Genomic DNA, 19053 nt, shown 5'->3' with positions numbered 1-19053 from the left:
GTAAAGATTAGTCTTGTAATGTTATGTAAAAACTTCGTCTGAAAATTATTTCTATAGCCTTCATAATATGGCTATTTTGCAGATCCATAAATTGAATCTCGGCATAGGACAATTATTTCCAAATGAGAGATCTAAAGTTCTGGTGACTAAATAGAGTTCTTTGCTTTCCCCATAGCCCCAGAGTCAGTGCTATGGTTGAGAACATATTTCCTTTTCAGCTTGGTAGCTTAGTTCTGGCAATCTTTTGATGCACAGTGAGATTTAGTATTTGGATAGGAACAGCTTGCACTTCTATGGTGATTGCTTATCAAAGTCACAGATAAACTGAAGTCTTAACTCTGACATTACTCATAGGAATTCATGGCATTGATTTCAAGAGAGCTGGTCTTGACACTGCTTCCTTCATCCACTGGAAAGAAAAATTTCAATCCTGAGTTCAAATCAGCTACTGTTATGTATATTTCTCGTATTATTTAAGAGACAAAGTTAAGAGAATCCCCTTTTTCCCCCCCTATATTCAAAATTATGAACACCAAATAGGTTCTCAGAATCAGGCACTCCTTTGGGTTGGGAGGGACCTCCTGAGGTCTCAAGTCAAGCCTTCTGTTCAGAGCAGTTTAACACTGGGCATAAACCATGCTCCTTAAGGTTTTGTTCATTTATGTGACCTCCATGAAGACCTCCAGAAACTGCATTATATCCTTACAGAAAAAAAAAAAAAAGTGTTTTTCTCCCATAAAACTGGTGAGTTTTATGGGAGAACATCTATTATATTTTGCTGGCTGATGTGCTAAAGCTTTCCCTTTTTTCATATCCACAGTATGATGCTATCGTAAGCCAAAATATTTCAGCATAAAATTGGTATTGTGAGGAGGAGGATTTAGAGCAGAAATACCACACACTGGAGGTGGACTAGAATAACTGGTCAAACTTTGATGGTTTTATTGAAACTTGTAATTTATTCTTCCACAAATTGACAGGGAAAATGAGAGAGGAAAACTGAAAAGTCCTTAGGCTTTGAGACTTTATAAAATTTCCTCCAAGACTTAGGGTTCTAAAACTCTTCCTACTGAAGTTTAGATAGTATTTATTAGACAAAGATAATGACTTTTTGTTTTCAGTCACTTCATGAATATTGTAATTTTCTTGTCTTGTCTGATCAAAAAATTTATACAATTTATGTGTCAAAATGAACCCTGAATATTTGGATCACTTGCTTCTGGACCACTTGCTTTCCATGAGTTGTCAATGAATGAAGCTGAAGTTTTCTATCTAGCTCAGTAGCTCAGCTGTCTTCAGGTAAGACTGCATGGAGGGTTGATTGGTTGTAGCAAGAGAACCCTTCTCTTGCTACAGTTGGAGTTTAGAGTAAATATCACCTTGGGATTTCTCTTGCTTTGTGTCAGATGTAGTATGCGTTGTAAGTTATATTTCTGAAATAACATAGGAATGCCAGTGTAGGAGGTTCTTTGACATCTTTATCTGGTACCAAAATAATATTGTCTAAATGTGTTGCAATTTATGATAGAGAAAGTGTCATAAATCAACATGTAAGATGCTGGTTAAAATGGAACATTTTTGTTACAAGATGTCAGGTTGTACCATATTGATTTTTTGTGTATGTGCCATGTAAGACAATTTTTGGTCTGTTTTCTGTTGTATGGATTTGAATTAGAACACATATGAATGCATATTCAGTGAAGATTATTTCTCTGTGTTTCACCTTCAGAAATACAGATGCTTCATCATTTAAACTGGTCAGAAGAACTTTGAAATAATCTTTTTATGATGGCTAAGTTGCATTAATTTTCTTTTCACTTTACTATTCAGCCAATAACCTAAGAGGCTGATTAGGTCCTGTTTGGATATTTCAACTGTCATGTTAAAGCTGCTAAAATTAATATTTCAATCACTAGAGTTAGTATTGGAGGGATTTGAATAGTCAAAACATGGAGCTAGAAAAAAGCCCTTTCCAAATATAGTTTTGGTTGTCACTGCCCTCTTATCTTTCATGTGATATATTTATGCATAACTCAGTCTGAAATTCTTCAGACTCCCATCTTAACTATGAGCTTGGGATGTTAATAGATGCACCTGTCATTGTCTCAGTGTGAGTGGCCTTTATAAAAATGCTGGTGATATAATGGTAATGGTGTCTCACAGCTGTGTCTGGGGGAAAATCCAGGCATCCTTACAGTGTGTTTGGAGTTTAAATCACCTCAGATTTTTATCTGAGGTCAGGTTCCAATCTCATTCCCTGTAACTCAGGTGAAAAAATGTCTGGGGCTAAATGCAGATATCAGCATCTTTAATGTTATCCATGCAAAACAAGGGTCAAATTTTTTTACAGAATGAAGGTTTAGTTAAATAAAAGAGGACTTCAATTTCATCCTTATTTGATATAGGCTTTTTTTTCTTTTTCTTGAAAGGCAATCAATCTTCAAGTAAAAAAGAAAAGGAAAATCTCTGTCTATGCTTGCTTGTATATTCATAAGCAGACTTAAATAATTTAGTAAGAGCTTAATCCTTTTCATTTTTAAATACATTACATTAATCCATTTATATGAGATCATTATTTCTGCCTCTTCTGTGAAGCAGATATTTGTTACCTAAAACAGTCTTTTCAGTGGGGGGAATAAAAAAGAAAAAGAAGGGGAAAAAAATTACAAACTTCCACAAATAAGAGTAAATACAGGGTTTGTTCCCATTACAGTTTGCATGCTGGCAGCTTTTTCCCCACCTCACAGATGGTTAATACTAGCCCACAATCTGAAGCCAAGGTCAGTTTCAGCTTTCTTGTATAACACTGTTAGCTCAGGCTCTGCTTTCCATGCTTTGCCCTCTGCTCAGCCCCAGGCACCCTTTGCACTTGCTGGCTCTTCCCTTCACCTGGACCATTAAGGAAGCACCTAAATCCAATGCCGGAGCATATTTATGCTCCACAGCTCTCTCTTCAGAAAGTTTGCAGATATCTAGCCCAGATAACATACAAGATGGCATTTCTAATCATTAAGAGCCCATTACAGTAAATTCATCCTAAATCCTTTTCAAAGGCCAGGCTAACTTCGAAGTCTCTCAGGAGCTATATGTGACCTTTGCAGATCAGGTTTTTTGTGTTCCCACAATTTGTAATTAAGCTGAAGCATTGCTTGCAACAGGGCACTGTGAATGCTTAAACATTTACATAGTGTCAAAAAGCAATTAGACAAATTAGAGTGGAAAATAGATCCATGAGGGTGTTATTAACTACAGGGATAACGCTTTTGGTTCAGGAAATCACAAAACCATAAACCCTTGCAGCTGGGAAAGCATATCAGAGAGTCACCACTGTGTGACCTCTGGGCAAGCACTCACATATGGCCATCTCCCATAGCAGGATGCCAGGCTAGATGAACTTTTATGCTGATCTGCTGCAGCCACTTTCCCAGACAAATGCCAGTAAAACTTTCCCTAACGGAAGGTTAGATCTATTTCTTTGTAGTCAATGACAACTTTGCTGGAGTCAACAAGCCGCTGGGGCCATTCCATCTAAGCTGATTCTAACACATCTAACACTGATCTGACAGTGTTAAAGATACTTGTTGTATGAGTGTGGCTAATTGTGAAGAAATGGGTATGTATAGTTGTGATCATTTCTCTAGTGTGGATGTATAAATTGAAAATACGTGTTGAAATTTAACTAAATTTTATTAATGACAAAAGGGCCATAGTTGGCTGATGCTCGTACACATGAATAAAATGGCTGGAAGGCTGCAGACTGTTCATAAGAGCTTTACAAAGAACAAGTGATTCTCTCTTTGTCACTCACATGGAGAAAAGAAAGTTTGCTAACTGATAAAGTTTCTGGGATTTATCTTGTCTCTTATAACAATAGCAATATGTGAAAGGAGGCTGAGTAGGATATAGAAAAATACTCACCTGTTCAAATATCTGTATCATGATAAATGAATTAATTTGTACTTAGATTCACTGCATTAGCTCAATTTCTATAGCTCCTTTCATCCAAATGTGTTCTCCCTAAGTGCCATTCAGATTTATTCATTGGGTATATAAACGAGGGACAGAAAACACTGACATTTCTTTAGCACTACAAAGCAACTCGACCTAAATCTGCACGGCAGGAGGAGACTTGTTAATATTCATTGTTCACATGTAGATAACATCTCCACTGAATCAAGAGCTGTCTGCGCACATGTTTTTGCAGTGAAATTTGGAGTTACATCAGCAGCTAGTTCTGCCCACAGTCCCAAAAGCAGCACAGAAGTGCAAGCTGATGGAAGAGTACAGGTGTTACTGATGCAAAATTTAAGGAATGATTAGAAGATTCCCAAATGACTGGGAAAACAATTACCAAGACCATCAGCCTCTGTGCTTAAGGGCATTTAAATTGCCACTGAATAGCTCAGGAAAGATTTACATATGTTATGCTACAAGGCTACTCCAGTTGCATTTTCTTCTGCTTTCCACTGAAGCATTAGATAAAGGACAATCTGTCTGCCAAAACAGTTGAATAATTTATTTCACAGAGGCATTTGCTTACAGAATTCATTCATTATATTTACATAGGGTATTCTCATGGACTCATAGTGTCTAAGTTAATTGGTCTTCCTATATGTATACAAACCTGATAAACAATTCTAAAGATGCACAGAAATGCAATTTAAAATTCTCTCCAGTCGCTAGTTATGCTGCATATTTTATTAAATCTCTTTGCAGGATTTTTCCAACATTGGTGTACCTAAAAGTGTCATAAAAGGACACTCTAGGGCTGGTTATCCAGGAAACAAATGTCATGGCACTATCTGTAAAAGGTTTTACCCACTTAAGAGTGCAGCAGGGAAATTGAAGAACAAGAGGCAGGCTCATGAATTAAAATTATGTGTCTTATTTCATCATTTTCATTGCTATTAGCATGATCACAGTTGGTGGTCCTAAAAATTAAGATTTTTTTTGTGCACTTAATTTTAAAGGATGAAAACATTCTACTTAATTCACCAACAAAAACAAATTTCAAAATTTAATGTTCTGTTATTAAATACTTTCATTTAAAAACCTATTTCTTTAAAGATTATTATGAAGGATAATATGTTTTATTGCAATTCTAAACTAATACTGTTTGGAACTGTTGTATAAACACTGGCATAATAACATTCATTTTGCTTTCAGGGTTTGGCTAGAGGAAAATGGTACATTTGCTAAATGCTTTATACCAAGAAATAGGTATTACTAATATTTGCATACTGTATTTCACTAATTTCTCTTGGTTCATAGCTGGTCCCATTTACAGTAGAGATTATGTGCTGAAAGACAGGGACCACTGATCCATTGCAAAGATTGCTTACATTCCAGACTGTTCCAGTCTGTTTCATTATGTTTCTGTTAAACTGTTTTTCCTATTTTTCTGAGGACTGAGATGAAAATCTCTAAAGATGTTAGAAATTATGTGCTTTTGTTGAACATGAGTTGTCCTCCATACTGGACTTTGGAACGCTAGAGAGGCATGTTGGATTATTAAGATCACCTTTGACCTCAATGCAGCAGGGTCTTGCACTGTCTCAAAAGGTGAAAACCATCCTTGACCTTGAAAGCCAGGCGCAGTGATCCAATGGGAAAAGCACCTTTATTTCTGGAATTCAGTGGAGTATTAGGTGGTTTGTTTTCTGTTTGGGTTTTTTTTTGGTTTTTTTTTCTTTTTTTTTTTAAGGGTTTAAATAATGTAACTTAACTGTAGTAAACAGAAACCATTTCAAAATCATAACTTTGTGAAATTAAAAGCTGTGAAATAGCCTGTTTCCTTAAAGATTATGTGAAAAGTAGTAACTGTTAGTGCAATTCTATATCCACGGTTTATGTTAGAAGTACGGAGAGGGAAGAAACGAGGTTTTATCCATATTAGTTCATCACCTCTTCCCAACAGGAAACAGACAGGCCAGATGTCAATGAAAATGAAAGCTGTTTCAATTTTTAAACCATCATTGACCAAGTCTGGTTATTATCTCCCTGAGATCTATTCAGTGCATCACTGGGTCAGATTCTGCCTGTCTTTCTCCAGTTCTAGTTGCATCAAAGTGTTACAAAAGTATGATAATATTTAGTATGCTCAGGCATGGGAGTTTGAAGTTAAGCAGCTAAATTTGAGCAGTACAGCTGTCTGTCTGGAAATTCTTTCCAAATTCCATTTACAGTGTTGTATGTAAGGTGTGTCCACACCATAGCTTTTATTTTGCCTTTAGCATGTCTGCACTGCACCTGATGACAAACAAATTTTGACAAACTGTATGACTTGCCTTTGGGCCCCATTGCAAGGAGATTTTTAGCACAAACACAATGCCCTTCCTCACCAGTCTCACAAGACCTTCATCATTACATGAAGAAATAACTACGTGAACATCCACATAGGTGTTTATACACTGTTGTTTGGTGATGTTCCTGCTACCAGGCTGCACAATCACAGCAACACTATCAGGGAGGCTTTTCATGGCTTTCTGTGATGAAACCACAGATAGCAGTAGGTGGAAAGATACAGCCTTAAGGAGGGATGTGTTATACATCCTAAATATAATATTTATTTTAAAACTCTCTGAAAGGTGAACAGAGCCGCTAGTGTGTTGCATTTCTAGGACAGAGACAAAAGCTGCTGATGGGATCGTATTAACTCTGTGTATGTAGTATTCCTCATAAGGGATAAATATTTCAGGAAGGATATATAACTCTTACTATGGTGCTGGGGCTTACCTGTCTCCATTTATCTGTGATTATGAATTCAGACCAAGTAAGGACTTGGATTACTCTTTTCTCAAGTAACCCAGCCTGAAGAGAGAGAAGTTATCCAGGAAATAGTTGGGATGATTTCATATGCCAAACATTCAGTTAGCAGACTGGCATAAGATATTTTGGCACTTAAGGATATGAGAAAGTGTAGAGGGATGTGAACCTAGAGAGATTTCCAGTGTGATTCTGTAGGATGATAGACTTACCCCACTATATCTATACCATGAAAGTGAATGGTAAAATGAGTTTTACTGTTATACCCCGCTATATCTTACCCCACTATATCTATACCGTGAAAGTGAATGGTAAAATGAGTTAGAAAGGACAGTGATAGGATAACTTACCACTTACAAGATTAGAAAACCCAAAAGCTTTTTTGTTTGCTTGCTTTTTTAGATATTACCAAAAAATTTTTTTTTCCTTATGATCTCTGCTCTACAGAGTGATTCAAACTACCTGAAGTTAAAGGAGCCACCTGGTGCACACCAAAGGTTCTGCCTAAAGGCAATGTAATATACACATATACTTTCCAGAAGTATATGTAATAACATTAAGAATACTGCAAGGCAGCAATTTTTCTGAGCATTTTTGTCTTTGTGTGACTGCATCAGAGAAGAAAGTTACTGTTTACTGTATATTCTGCGATTCTTTATTGACCTGTCATTTTGAGAGGCTTTGAGAAGTCAGAATGGCCACAATTGTACCTTCCAACCTTCAGTGAAAATGCCATTCCTGGTTTGCTTTGCAAGCCTGAGAACAAGCTCTCTGTTGAATGCTAAAGAACCACAAGCCTTAAGAAATGAAGTGCAATATTTGATGCTGTCTGAAAAACATGCTGACCAAGACAAATTTTGCAGAGAAAAATCTAAAGAATTTCAAACTTTTGTGTCCAAAAGATGGCATTCTTCACAGTCTAGACAGTCTATTGTAGAGAGTTTTATCTTTTTATCTCCAGAAATTCTTTTGTTCTAAGCAAAACATATTTTACCTAGAGTGGGGACAATTTAGCTAGATTACTATTGTGTGGTCCTGAACGGAACATGTTTGCAGAGGACAAATAAAATCAGACCTGCTGAGCTTGATACAAACTAGTTTCACAGGACTATATCCCAAAGACTCAGCTAAGAAAGGAAGCATCTTGTGATTAAACCCCCAGATACAAGTACTAATTAAGAAACTGAAGGAAAAGACTCCATCAAAAAATTAGAAGAGATTTTGTTAGAGAGACTAGGAGGGAGACAAAGCTATTGCCTGCTTAAATGATCAGTATTTTGAAGAATAAACTGTTTCTGTCCCATATATTTTCATCTTTCTTTAACTTAGAAGAGGTTATATGTTTTTCTCTCATTCTGTTTTAGACACTTCACCTTGTTAAAGGTGAGTATACTCATATGGATGTTGGAAAGATAATAGGTGTTACCATATGTGACAATTGCCTTTTGTCAGTATGAGGCTTTGAACTTGCTTGAAGAATAGCAGGAGTTCTGGAAGGGAATGGGCAGCCAATTTACCTTTCAGGGTCCCTGGAGGGAACCCTGCTGAAAGCATTAAAAGTGGCTGACTTTTCAGGCTGTGTGGTTTCATGTGCATGCATCCATTTAAGGTTTGCCAGGAGACCAGATACAGAAACTTGAATTTCTTTATGTGCCCAGATGTGTATTACCTGGTTAACAAAAAAGAAACATTTTCCTTAGTTTAGAGGATACTGAATATCTCTATACCTAAGAAACATTAAAAATCATGGCCCATTTTCTGTTTAGTCATCTGACTTTAAGTCTTCAAATTGAATGTGAATATAATATTTTTAATCTTGTTACAGGTCAGGAATTTAATGCATTAACCCAGATGTGTTTAGGAGAACTTATGTGACCACATATGGTTCATGGTCTCTAAAGACAGTCTTACTAGACTCTGGTTACTGAAAAATAAATGTTGCATCATGTATTGTGTTTGGAACAACCTTTTGTGCTTGTTCAGGGAGTACAAATGGAACAGTGGAAATTTTGCCACAGTATTTCATATTTAGAATTAAATCATGGCACAGAGGAAACACAGAATATAATTGCGATTGAGCAAAAAGAAACGATGAAAATTTAAGAGTAATTTATTTGTCTTGAACATTAAAGTAATACAGTTATTACAGACCTGGAATCAGGGACATACTTTTCCTCATCTATTTAAAAATTATATATAGCTCAGGGAACCTACCTGAATAACTATTCTGGAAGCTTTTGCACAGGTTCCCCTATATGCTGAAAATAGCCTTGGGGAATTTAAAACCTAAATAACAATACTTGGTAAAAGGATTAGAAGAACTAGAGTCAGTCGGCAAGGTGAGTGTTGACAAAGGCAACAGCAACAACTCCAACAGCTGCTACAGTAAGTTCTGAGCAACAACTCCAACAGCTGCTACAGTAAGTTCTGAGCTGGGCAGGGAGCTCCTAGAGGCAGAGAAGCTGAGCAACAGCTGAGAGACCTGAGTCACCAGACCCTGAGCCACACAGGATCACCTGGAAGAAGCAATGAACAATGGCAGTCAGTGACTTCTCACTGCAGGGGACAGGGACACCCATCTGCCAACCTAACCTCTGTCCTGAAGAGTTTGTTGCCTGCTAGGACCTTGAATCAGAGATGTCACAGAAAGACTGCCAAGGCTTCTCAACATGCCTGGCTATTATCCCCTGTAAGTCTTTCATGTAGGCATTGATGAAAACAAGGGGAAATTTGAAACCTTCATCCATGTTTTCAGAGCTCTGGGGACACTGGACAGTGGTCTGTGTGCTGAGGTAGTTTTCTCCATGATACTTTCAGTTATGGTAAATGTTGAAGGAAAAACTGATTTACCAAATAAATTACTAGCTACGTTGCTGGTGTTGTCAAGAGGGGCTTGGTTTCCATAACCATGGGACCCTGTCTGCTGGCAGTTGATAGGGAGAGATGAGATCCACCTCACTCCTGTCATTATTCAAGCATAAGCAGGAAATACACAGGAGATGAAAGCAGGGTCAGCTCACTTGGAACAAATATTGCTAATAACACAAAGCCAGGAGGAGGGGCCCATATCCCAGAGGACTGTGCAGCCCTTCAGAGGGAACCTGACTGGAGAGGTGGGCAGGAGGGAACCTTCTGAAATTCAACAAAGACAAATGCAGGGTCCTTCACCTGGGGAGGAATAACCCCAGTCTGGGGGGAACCTCCTGGAAAGCAGCTCTGTGGAAAAGGACCTAGGGGTCCTGCTGACAACAAGCTGTCCATGACCAGGAGTGCCCTTGTGGCCAAGAAGGACAATGGGATCCTGAGCTGCATTAGGAAGAGCTTTGCTGGTAGGTCATGGGAGGTGATCCTGCCCCTCTACTCAGCTCTCTACAGCTCAGCTCATCTGTGTCCAGTTCTGGACTCCTCAGTACAAGAAAGACTTGGAGGTCCTGGAGTGGATCTAGTGGAGGGCTATGAAGATGATGTGGGGGTTGAAGCTCAGGAGGACAGACTGAGGGAGCTGTGCCTGTTCGGCCTCCAGAAGAGATGATTGTGAGGAGCCTCATCAATGTCTATATGAAGGGAGGATATCAAGAGGATGGATCAGACTCTTCTTCATGGTGCTGAGGAATAGGACAGGAGACAAAAAGCAGGAACTGATGCACAGGAAATTCCATCTGAATATGAGGAAAACTTCTTTACCATCTGGGTGACCATGCACTGGAACAAGTTCCCCAGAGAGGGTATGGAGTGTTCCTCATTGGAAATATTCAGGAACCATCTGGACACAGTCCAGTGCAATGAGCCAGAGGATGACCCTGTTTCAGCAGTGAGGTTGGACAAGATGACCTCTATGGTCACTTCCAACCCGGCACATTTTGTGATTAATATCACAACATATCCTGGGCATGGGAGGAAGTAAAGGAGGGCTATTGAAGGACTAGTGGATTTGAAAGGAAGAAAGTATGAAAGCAGTGGATGTTGTGATTCAATTGGGTTACAGAAAGACTTTAGTCTAAGACTAAAGATTTCATATGTGCGGTGTAGGAAAATTTTAATTTAAAAAGGAGAAAAGAAAAAATTTGGAACCATATTGTCAGGCAAAAATATGTACATGGATAAAGTACTGGTGCATAGCTCACTAAAACTCGATGACTGTTCAGTATTCATAAGCAATTAATTTCTGCTAGCAGCTTTAAAACATTTATTTCATGTTCCTAGACATATATGCCAGCTCTTCAGTTCTGTGCCCACTTGACCAAAGTTATAATATTTTCCTTTCAGTTAAGGCAAATTTTATATGGAAAAATGCAAATACAACAATTTCATGCCCCAGGTCTGAATTTTTAATCCAACAAACTCTCTCTTGCCCCTTCACAGCACATCACACTAGATTTTACATGCAAATGTATTGAAACAGTGCAGCTTCGGTCCCCCCTCTGGTGGGAATGAGCAGAACTGCAAATGCTACAAAAGGGTTTTGTAGCTAATGGTCAGATCAATAGCACTGGAAAAAAACTCTTTTGTTCCTTTTCTGAGCCCTTGCCTCATGCACTTTGTTTTGTGCTAGTTGTGCTTTTTCTTTATTCCCAGTGTCATAAGACTTCTCTGAAAAAAAGAGACACCAAAAAAAAAAAAAAAAAAAGACACGCTATGTAACAATGACAGAACAGTTGTATTTCTGTGTTAGTATTCCAATGACCTGTGGAAAGTAATAAAGAACGCTTGCTCCTCTAATTTGCCACAGGTATAAACTAGACATCTTATGGTTTCACGAGTCATAGCAACAGGCAAGAATGAACACTCTTAGATTGTTTTAATAGGAGTTTCCATTATCATGTATGAGATCATATCCCTTGCCTTTACCTTAAAAAGACTGGTAGAAATTTGTATATTTGGCTGTAGAAAGTGCACATATTGATCCATTTCAAAAATACAGTGAACTCTTTTTCCTTTTATAAATTTTCACAAAGAGGTAAAATAAGAGAAGTGTGATAAGATCCAATTAAAATTTGAAAAATGATTAAAGATGTTCCAGAAAAGAGCAGAGAACTTTCTGTTCCTACTTCTTGACAATCAAGATTTTAAAGAATAAGGATGTAGACTGAACATCAGAAACATTTGTTCAATTTGAGATTATACAAAGCAATACTGCAATAATACCTCTTAGTTTTGTACATCTTCCTTTATAGGACCCATATTTCTTAATTGAAAATTATATGTAATACAAGAGAAACATTTACATGCAAAATGAATTTAAAATTTCTTTATTATGTGGAGGTTTTGCTGAAAATAATGTCTATCTCATTCTTGAATTTTCAAAGTACTTTATTTTCCCTGTGTCTAGAAGTAAAGATTTTAATCTTGTGTGAAACTAAAGTTGAAATGTCATCTTCTTTTTTTCTGAAAATTGGAGCAGAGCTCTAATCCAGAGTCTTGATAGTGAATAATGCTCCATGAATTCCCTGATCATATTGTAGACTTGTGAAATTCAGTGACAGAGACAAACTTATGAAAAAACAAACCTGCCCCCCAAATTCAAACTTAATAATTTTTCTACTTCTAAAATAATCGTTCAATATTCTAAAATTACAACATCACTTTGAGAAAAATTTCAGACTACTGTTAAATCCCAAAAATGTTTCTGTCTGCCTTTGCCTAGCTCAATAGCACTGTAGGTATAGTTATTTAAAACTGATCTTAAAAACTGACATTATAGATAAAAAAATCTAAAACAGTGAAAAACTTCAAATGGGATTTGTTCCATGGGTAGAGAAACATGGCAAAAATTATATTAACACCACATTTTCAGGAAACAGGCAGCAGAACACAATTTTGTCAGAATGGCAAATAAAAGAAATTTCAGAGAAAACAAAACAATAGGTGCTAGGCATAAAAAAGTTAAGTGATGTTAAGAGAAGGTTAAAAAACCCCCAATCAGTATATGGTTAAGGCTTGAATGATATATCAGGAAACATTTTGTAAAAATACTCTAATGTCAGAAGACACTGAATAACTGGAAAAGCTATATCAGGCAAGTAAATCATACTGAGTAGAAATTCTAGTTGATAGAATTAAGTAACAGTAGAAACTTAATTTTTCCTTTAGCGTCTAGTTTTTTGAAATAGACTCAGATTTCTAACCCCATAGAGAGCCTATATAAGAGGTGGAATATTTTAAGAGCTAGAAAAACGCCTGCCCTCTAGGTAGATTTAGTGAACAAGAAATTAAGTTGAACACAAATTTAGTATCCTTGAAAACTGAAAGCCCAAGTATTTTGTGGCATCTACACATAGACATAAAAAAAGTTTATATGAAGAATATCGGTTCTTCTTTTCTGAATAATAAACTGCACATAAAAGTAGACTTTTGATGACCTTTGGTGATGCTCTAACAGACATAGGGTAAAGCAAACAGAAAACACAGCAAAGAACCATGGGCAGAGTAACAGAAGGATGACAATCTGGCCCAGAAAAGGTCAAATGGTAAAGTAAAAGAACTTCTGAAAGCTCTTGCTTTGAAAGAAGGAGCAAATATAGTGTCTGTTTCTTTCTATCATCAGGCTCATGGCATCTGCAAATAAATAGGACTGCATCAATGAAATATACAATGCTAAATCAGTGTTTTCTTCAAAGGTAAAAGACTACAAAATTTGATTTTTTACAGTTTTGTCTATCAAGCAGTAATTATATTTTTCTCAGTGTGCAATAGAATTCATGTAGTTACTTTTTTTTAGTGCAGCTGTCATGTCAAAAGCTTTTCCTTTTAGAAGAAATATTTACCACAGAGAATATATGGGACTTTGGTGTTTATAAAACCTAAAGTAGCAGCTTCTCCAGAAATAAAAAGAAATTATTTCTCAACTGCAGAAATTTGACAGCCAAAAAGAAAAGTCTGAAGGCAGTTGGAAAGCTGTATGACAGGAAGGAATCACAGAATCAGAGAGTCATAGAATGGTTTGGGTTGGAAGGGACCTTAAAGACCACCTGTTCCAACACAGTTGCCACAGGCAGGGAACCTCCCACTAGACTAGGTTGCTCAAAGTTCCATCCAGCCTGACCTTCAACAGTTCAAGGAATGGAACTGTTCCACCACATCTCTGGGTAACCTGTTTCAGTGCCTCACCACCCTCACAGTGAAGAATTTCTTCCTAATACCTAATCTAAGTCTACCCTCCTTCAGCTTAAAGCAATTCCCTGCTGTCCTATCACTATGTGCCCTTGCAAAAAGTCCCTCTCCAGCTCTCCTTTAGGTCTCCTTTAGGTACTGGAAGACACTCTGTGTTCTCTCTGGAGCTTGCTTGTATCCAGGCTGAACAACTCCAACTCTGTCAGCCTGTCCTGTCTTCATAGCAGAGGTGCTACAGCCCTCTGATCACCTTTGTGGCCTCCTTTGGGCTCACTTCAGCAGGCCCCCATCCTTCTTATTCTGGGGACCCCAGAGCTGGATGCATCACTCCAGATGGGGTACCAGGAGAGCAGTGGGGAGGAGGATCACCCCTCCCCTTGCCCTCTGGCCATGCTGCTTTTGATGCAGGCAAGGACACAGATGTTTCTGGGGTGACATTGCTGAGTCATCCTCACATCAACCACTACCCCCCTGCCCCCCAAGTCAGTCTTTGTTCTCAGCGCTTCTTTCATATCCATGTTTGGAATTGCCCTGACCCAGGTGCAGGACCTTGCACTTGGCCTTTTTGAACTTGTTGAATTTTGCACAGGCCCAGCTCTCAAGTCTGCTGAGACTCATCTGGATGGCATCCAGAAGGGAGTGCTCTCCTAATCCAAATGCAGATGGGCAAGGCTGTGAAGCTGTGCAGCTATCTCTATTTCAAGAAATGCCCAAATGCATGGGCAAGTTGTAACCTGGCCTCTCGCCCCTAACCGTAGCTCTGACACTAGGCTGTGTTTGATGATTTTATTTAAAAAATTCAAACATATGAGTTATTCCTAGTAACATTGATCCATGTGTCAGCTTCCCCATTGCAAATGCTGCGTTATGAAAGTCCCAAGAAGGATGACTATTTAGAGAGTTATTGATCTCAGACTACTTCTTAGCATATAATACGGAATTGTTTTGCCTATATATTTTCTCAGTGTTTTCTGATTCTGATATAATAAAAGTTATTCTGAGCTAGCAACCTATTTACTTAATATTTAAGTAAATATTAGAATAGTCCATGTATAGTGCAAAGCTAACTGTCAAACCATCAAAACATCTGTTGTGTAAGAAGCCAGGGTCTGTCTTTTGCTAATAGTATTGCAGTATTCCCTCTGTGATTTAATGCTGTCATGTGTAGAGAAAGCAATAGATTCTAGTCTCATGCCTGCTTTTTATAAAAAAATATTTTCCTTTGTTATGTGAGTTAATTCTTTGATATATAGCATGAAACATCAATAACAGAGTAAGGGAAAACGAATAAATTAAAACATTTTTGTTTAAATATAATTTGTCAATTAAAGGATCACAAAGTAGTTTTAAGAAAGCATTGCATGCAGTGAGTACACGGAAGTTGAATGGAGTCTTTCCACAGAATTTTCTGGGCTTTGGATCAAGGCTTAAAGAAATCTATTAGCACCCCAGTGAAGTAAAATATGACTGGGAAAAGTCAAAAATAGAAGAGATGCTTAAGTTATAGACTCTGATATAAGATTACTGTGAATAGAACTGAAAAATATTTTCAGTCTTATATCATATACCTCAGATATGTTGCCAGTCAGAAATCACATTCATTTTAAGGCCTTGAGGCACTACACAGAAATCAGTAAACACTTCTAGTATTAGAAGAGTACTGTGAGTACTAAATGCAGCAGGATAGAACAAAGTTAACCTGTTGGATTTCTGTTTGTAGAAGAATGTAAGAGAAATAGCAAAGACTCCAACTCTTCCACTAAATGTAACTCATCATTTTTTATTGACCATCTTGAAGCATAAAGATCACTGTTTGTCTTGGGGAAATTATATTTGCTTATTTAAAACAATTTACTTGGAAATAGCTATGAAATATTAAGGATAGCCTGAAAAACAGAGCTTTCTACTCAACATCCTTGCAGAATTATCTGATTCAGTGGTCAAATGAGTTTAAAATAATGGCCTTCAGAAACATTTTATTTGATTTACAGCAATTTTCTTCTCTTTTCAACTCTTAAAAAAACAAAAGCATATTGACATAGTTTAATATCCCGTGGTTCAAAACAGTTCCAGGCATTCTATGGAGCAGCCCTAATCTATAAAATATGGTCTTCTTTCTGCAAATCATTACATCCCTGAGTAATTTTATGTACAAGAGTTATTCCAGGGATTTGCAAGCACTCTTTACACCTCCTCCCTTAATCATTCACAGAGCGTGTACACTAAAGGCACACAGGTAAATGCTTGTCTAAATAATGTATCAAATTAAAAAGCTGGGTGTTTCAAATTCACCTGTAACTTTCAGAAAGGTACTGTGATTTTTTAAAACCATACTGATTACAGGATGCAACAGAATTCATGCAGCAAGTAGAAAGTAACACTGAAGAAAATAATGGAGAAATATGTCTTGAAGTTGCCAAGATTTGTTAAACTGTGTGAATGATATTTCATACCAATAGCATGAGAAATGTAGAAATCAATTTTGTAGTAGCAGGACTATGACGACAGAGGAGGACAGCTGGAAGTGACAAGCAGGAGCTGCTTAGAAAGAGAAGAAAGAGGGTTATTTAGTGATACACTTATTGTGAGAGGTGGTCCCCATGTCAGTGCATAAAACTGGAGCACAGATAGCTGATGCAGTGATGCTGAGCTGTGGCAGTGACTGTGGAGTGATACTGTGGAATGATAGATGTGAGAGCTCTTGGCACCACTGACAGATAATTAGGGAAATTGGCAAGACTGGGGGGAAGAAAGCTGAAATCTATTGTGCACATAAAGAAGATGAAAACCTGTTGTTGGGAGGAATATAAGGGCTTTTATCTCCCGTAAGTAAGGAGGGAATTGAAAGCTCTCTGATGAAGGTAAGAACTTAGTGTCAGAGAGTGGAGGATAACCTAAAGAATGACAATTTTCCAAGCTTGAGCCTGCTGCCTTGTAGAGAGCTTGCCATTTGTAAATGAGAAGCTTTCAACAGGGGAGAAATATAGAGGCAAAAATACAATTTGGTGTCTGCAAAGGCGGGTGTTACAGAGATTCATGGAAAACATTGGCAAAAATGCAGTGTAAGGCTGAATGCTGTGATATTTTTAAGATGACTTTGAACTTAATCAAAGTGAACCACAACAGTTCAGTTTTAGCTGTAATAATAATAATAAACATGGCAATGTACCTTAGAGTCATTCAGTCAACTTCCTCTGGAAATCTCATGCCTGTCACTAAATGCCTGTCACTGTTGAAATCTGCATTAAGCAAACTCTCTGTTGGACCTTAGGTATAGACTCTAAAGGAGATAGGAATGTCCACGTAGATTGGAGTGTCAAATACTGAAAGAAAACACCGAATCCAAGAATAGCTGTGCTTGTTCAGGCCAAAGGATCCTCCTAATACTGTACCCCTAGTGAGTGGAGATAAGGGCAAGTTGGCTGGCAAACAGAAGAGCATAGACTCTGTTTGCTATTACTGTGTTAAATCAGGTTGCTTTCAATCACAGGTTACTGAGAAAAGTTTTTATAGCTGTGGCCACACTTTACTGCAACGTATATGTATTTTCTTTACTCACATAAAGTGTATTTAAAAGAATTCATTTACCCTGTGTTTTTTACCTGGGAATCCATCATTTGACTGGTAATTATAATGACTGTTCTTTGTACTTGGATTTTTAGGGAGTGGGCTGTAGGTAAAGCACCTTGTATTCTTTAGATGTTTATATCTTATTAATTTCATTGAGAGTTAGACAACTAATTAGAAGGTACATGCCTGAAAACCTTTGATAAGTTAGACCTTTGTTTCTGCAAACAGATGCTATGCTGCTGATAGTACTGCAACAGAGTGAAGTTGCACTGGATGGTTTTTTACATATGCAAGGAATTGTATAAGGTCTTAGATAGACCAAGACCTTTTCTTTTTAAATGCCCTACAAAGTACTCTGCAACTTAGTGAAGTTACCTAAGTTCAGCAGATCTCAGGTCTTGTCTAGCCACTTTGTTACCAACATCTGTCTCTTTTCAAGACACAATTCAAGGCAACATTTTCAAGATGTTTGTGGAAATAGAGGACCAGATAACTAAAAATTAACAGAAAGGTGAAAAATAGATGCAAATAGCAATGCATTTTATATATTTCAATTTAATTTCTATACAATACATATATACACTTCTTGATTAGGAAGGGAAGCAAAACACTTTCTTGGGTTAAAGATCTGTTTTCATGGCTATCTAAATGTCTTTGTCTCAGTAACACAAATACCCTCTATACTGCATTCCACAAGTCCAGACTGAAAATGAATCTCTTTAAAGCTTTCTGTTTGTCTCCTATTACTGGCTCCAGATAGAGAGGAGAAATGTGTTTGAATGGAGATTTTGGTTCTTTTGGGTGTATTTAGATGTACAAGTCTGCCAAAACATGCTTGGTCTAAACAGTGATTCCCCAAGAAGGCTGTGAGACTTTCAATTTTATTGCTGAAGTGAGTCTACAACTAAAATGGTTTCCTTGCCTCTTATGTGCAATTTTCTCATGGTTACACTGGGGAGCAGAACCTGATTGTATAATAAAATTTACTTAGTATGCAAAATTCTAGATATGGAATCAATGAAGGTGCTCAAATAGAATTTTATGGTGATAATGAGTGACAGATAAACCAGCTCCCTCTTCTAAAACTGGACTAGCTCAATGAAGCCATTGAATTGTAGGTGTTCACTAATTTCAGAAAAGCCAGTGGTTGCTTAATTTTAGTAAATTCAGTAAAAATCCAGTAATTGCGGGTTTAAAAATGCAAATCTTGCAGAGCTTTCTCAAAAAGAATTGCTTCTGTGTTTCTTTTTCAAAGAATATAGTGTCTATATGATTCATGTAGTTGATGCACTGTGTAAACTGTGATCCCAGAGGCTGACTACCAACAAGGTACAGATGGATTAGTTTAACTGATGTAAAGTGCATACAGTTCTATGGATTCTCTCATGAGCAAAAGAGAATCAGCTTGAAGAATTTTTACTATATCATGTTTCCAACTAAACCAATTTTCTAGTTGTTGATTTGAGTGTTCAGAGAGAAGGAAATTGTGCAGAACAAACCAAACCCTGAGGAAAGACATGTCCCTTGCTTTCCCCAGGTTCAGCTTAACTCAAACACTGCTCCACCCCACTTCCTATGCCCAACTTTCCTCAGTTTTGTTCACATGTA

The sequence above is a fragment of the Molothrus aeneus genome, chromosome 6, assembly GCF_037042795.1.
Source record: "Molothrus aeneus isolate 106 chromosome 6, BPBGC_Maene_1.0, whole genome shotgun sequence".
Taxonomy (NCBI): domain Eukaryota; kingdom Metazoa; phylum Chordata; class Aves; order Passeriformes; family Icteridae; genus Molothrus; species Molothrus aeneus.
Note: the sequence above shows the minus strand (reverse complement) of the source record.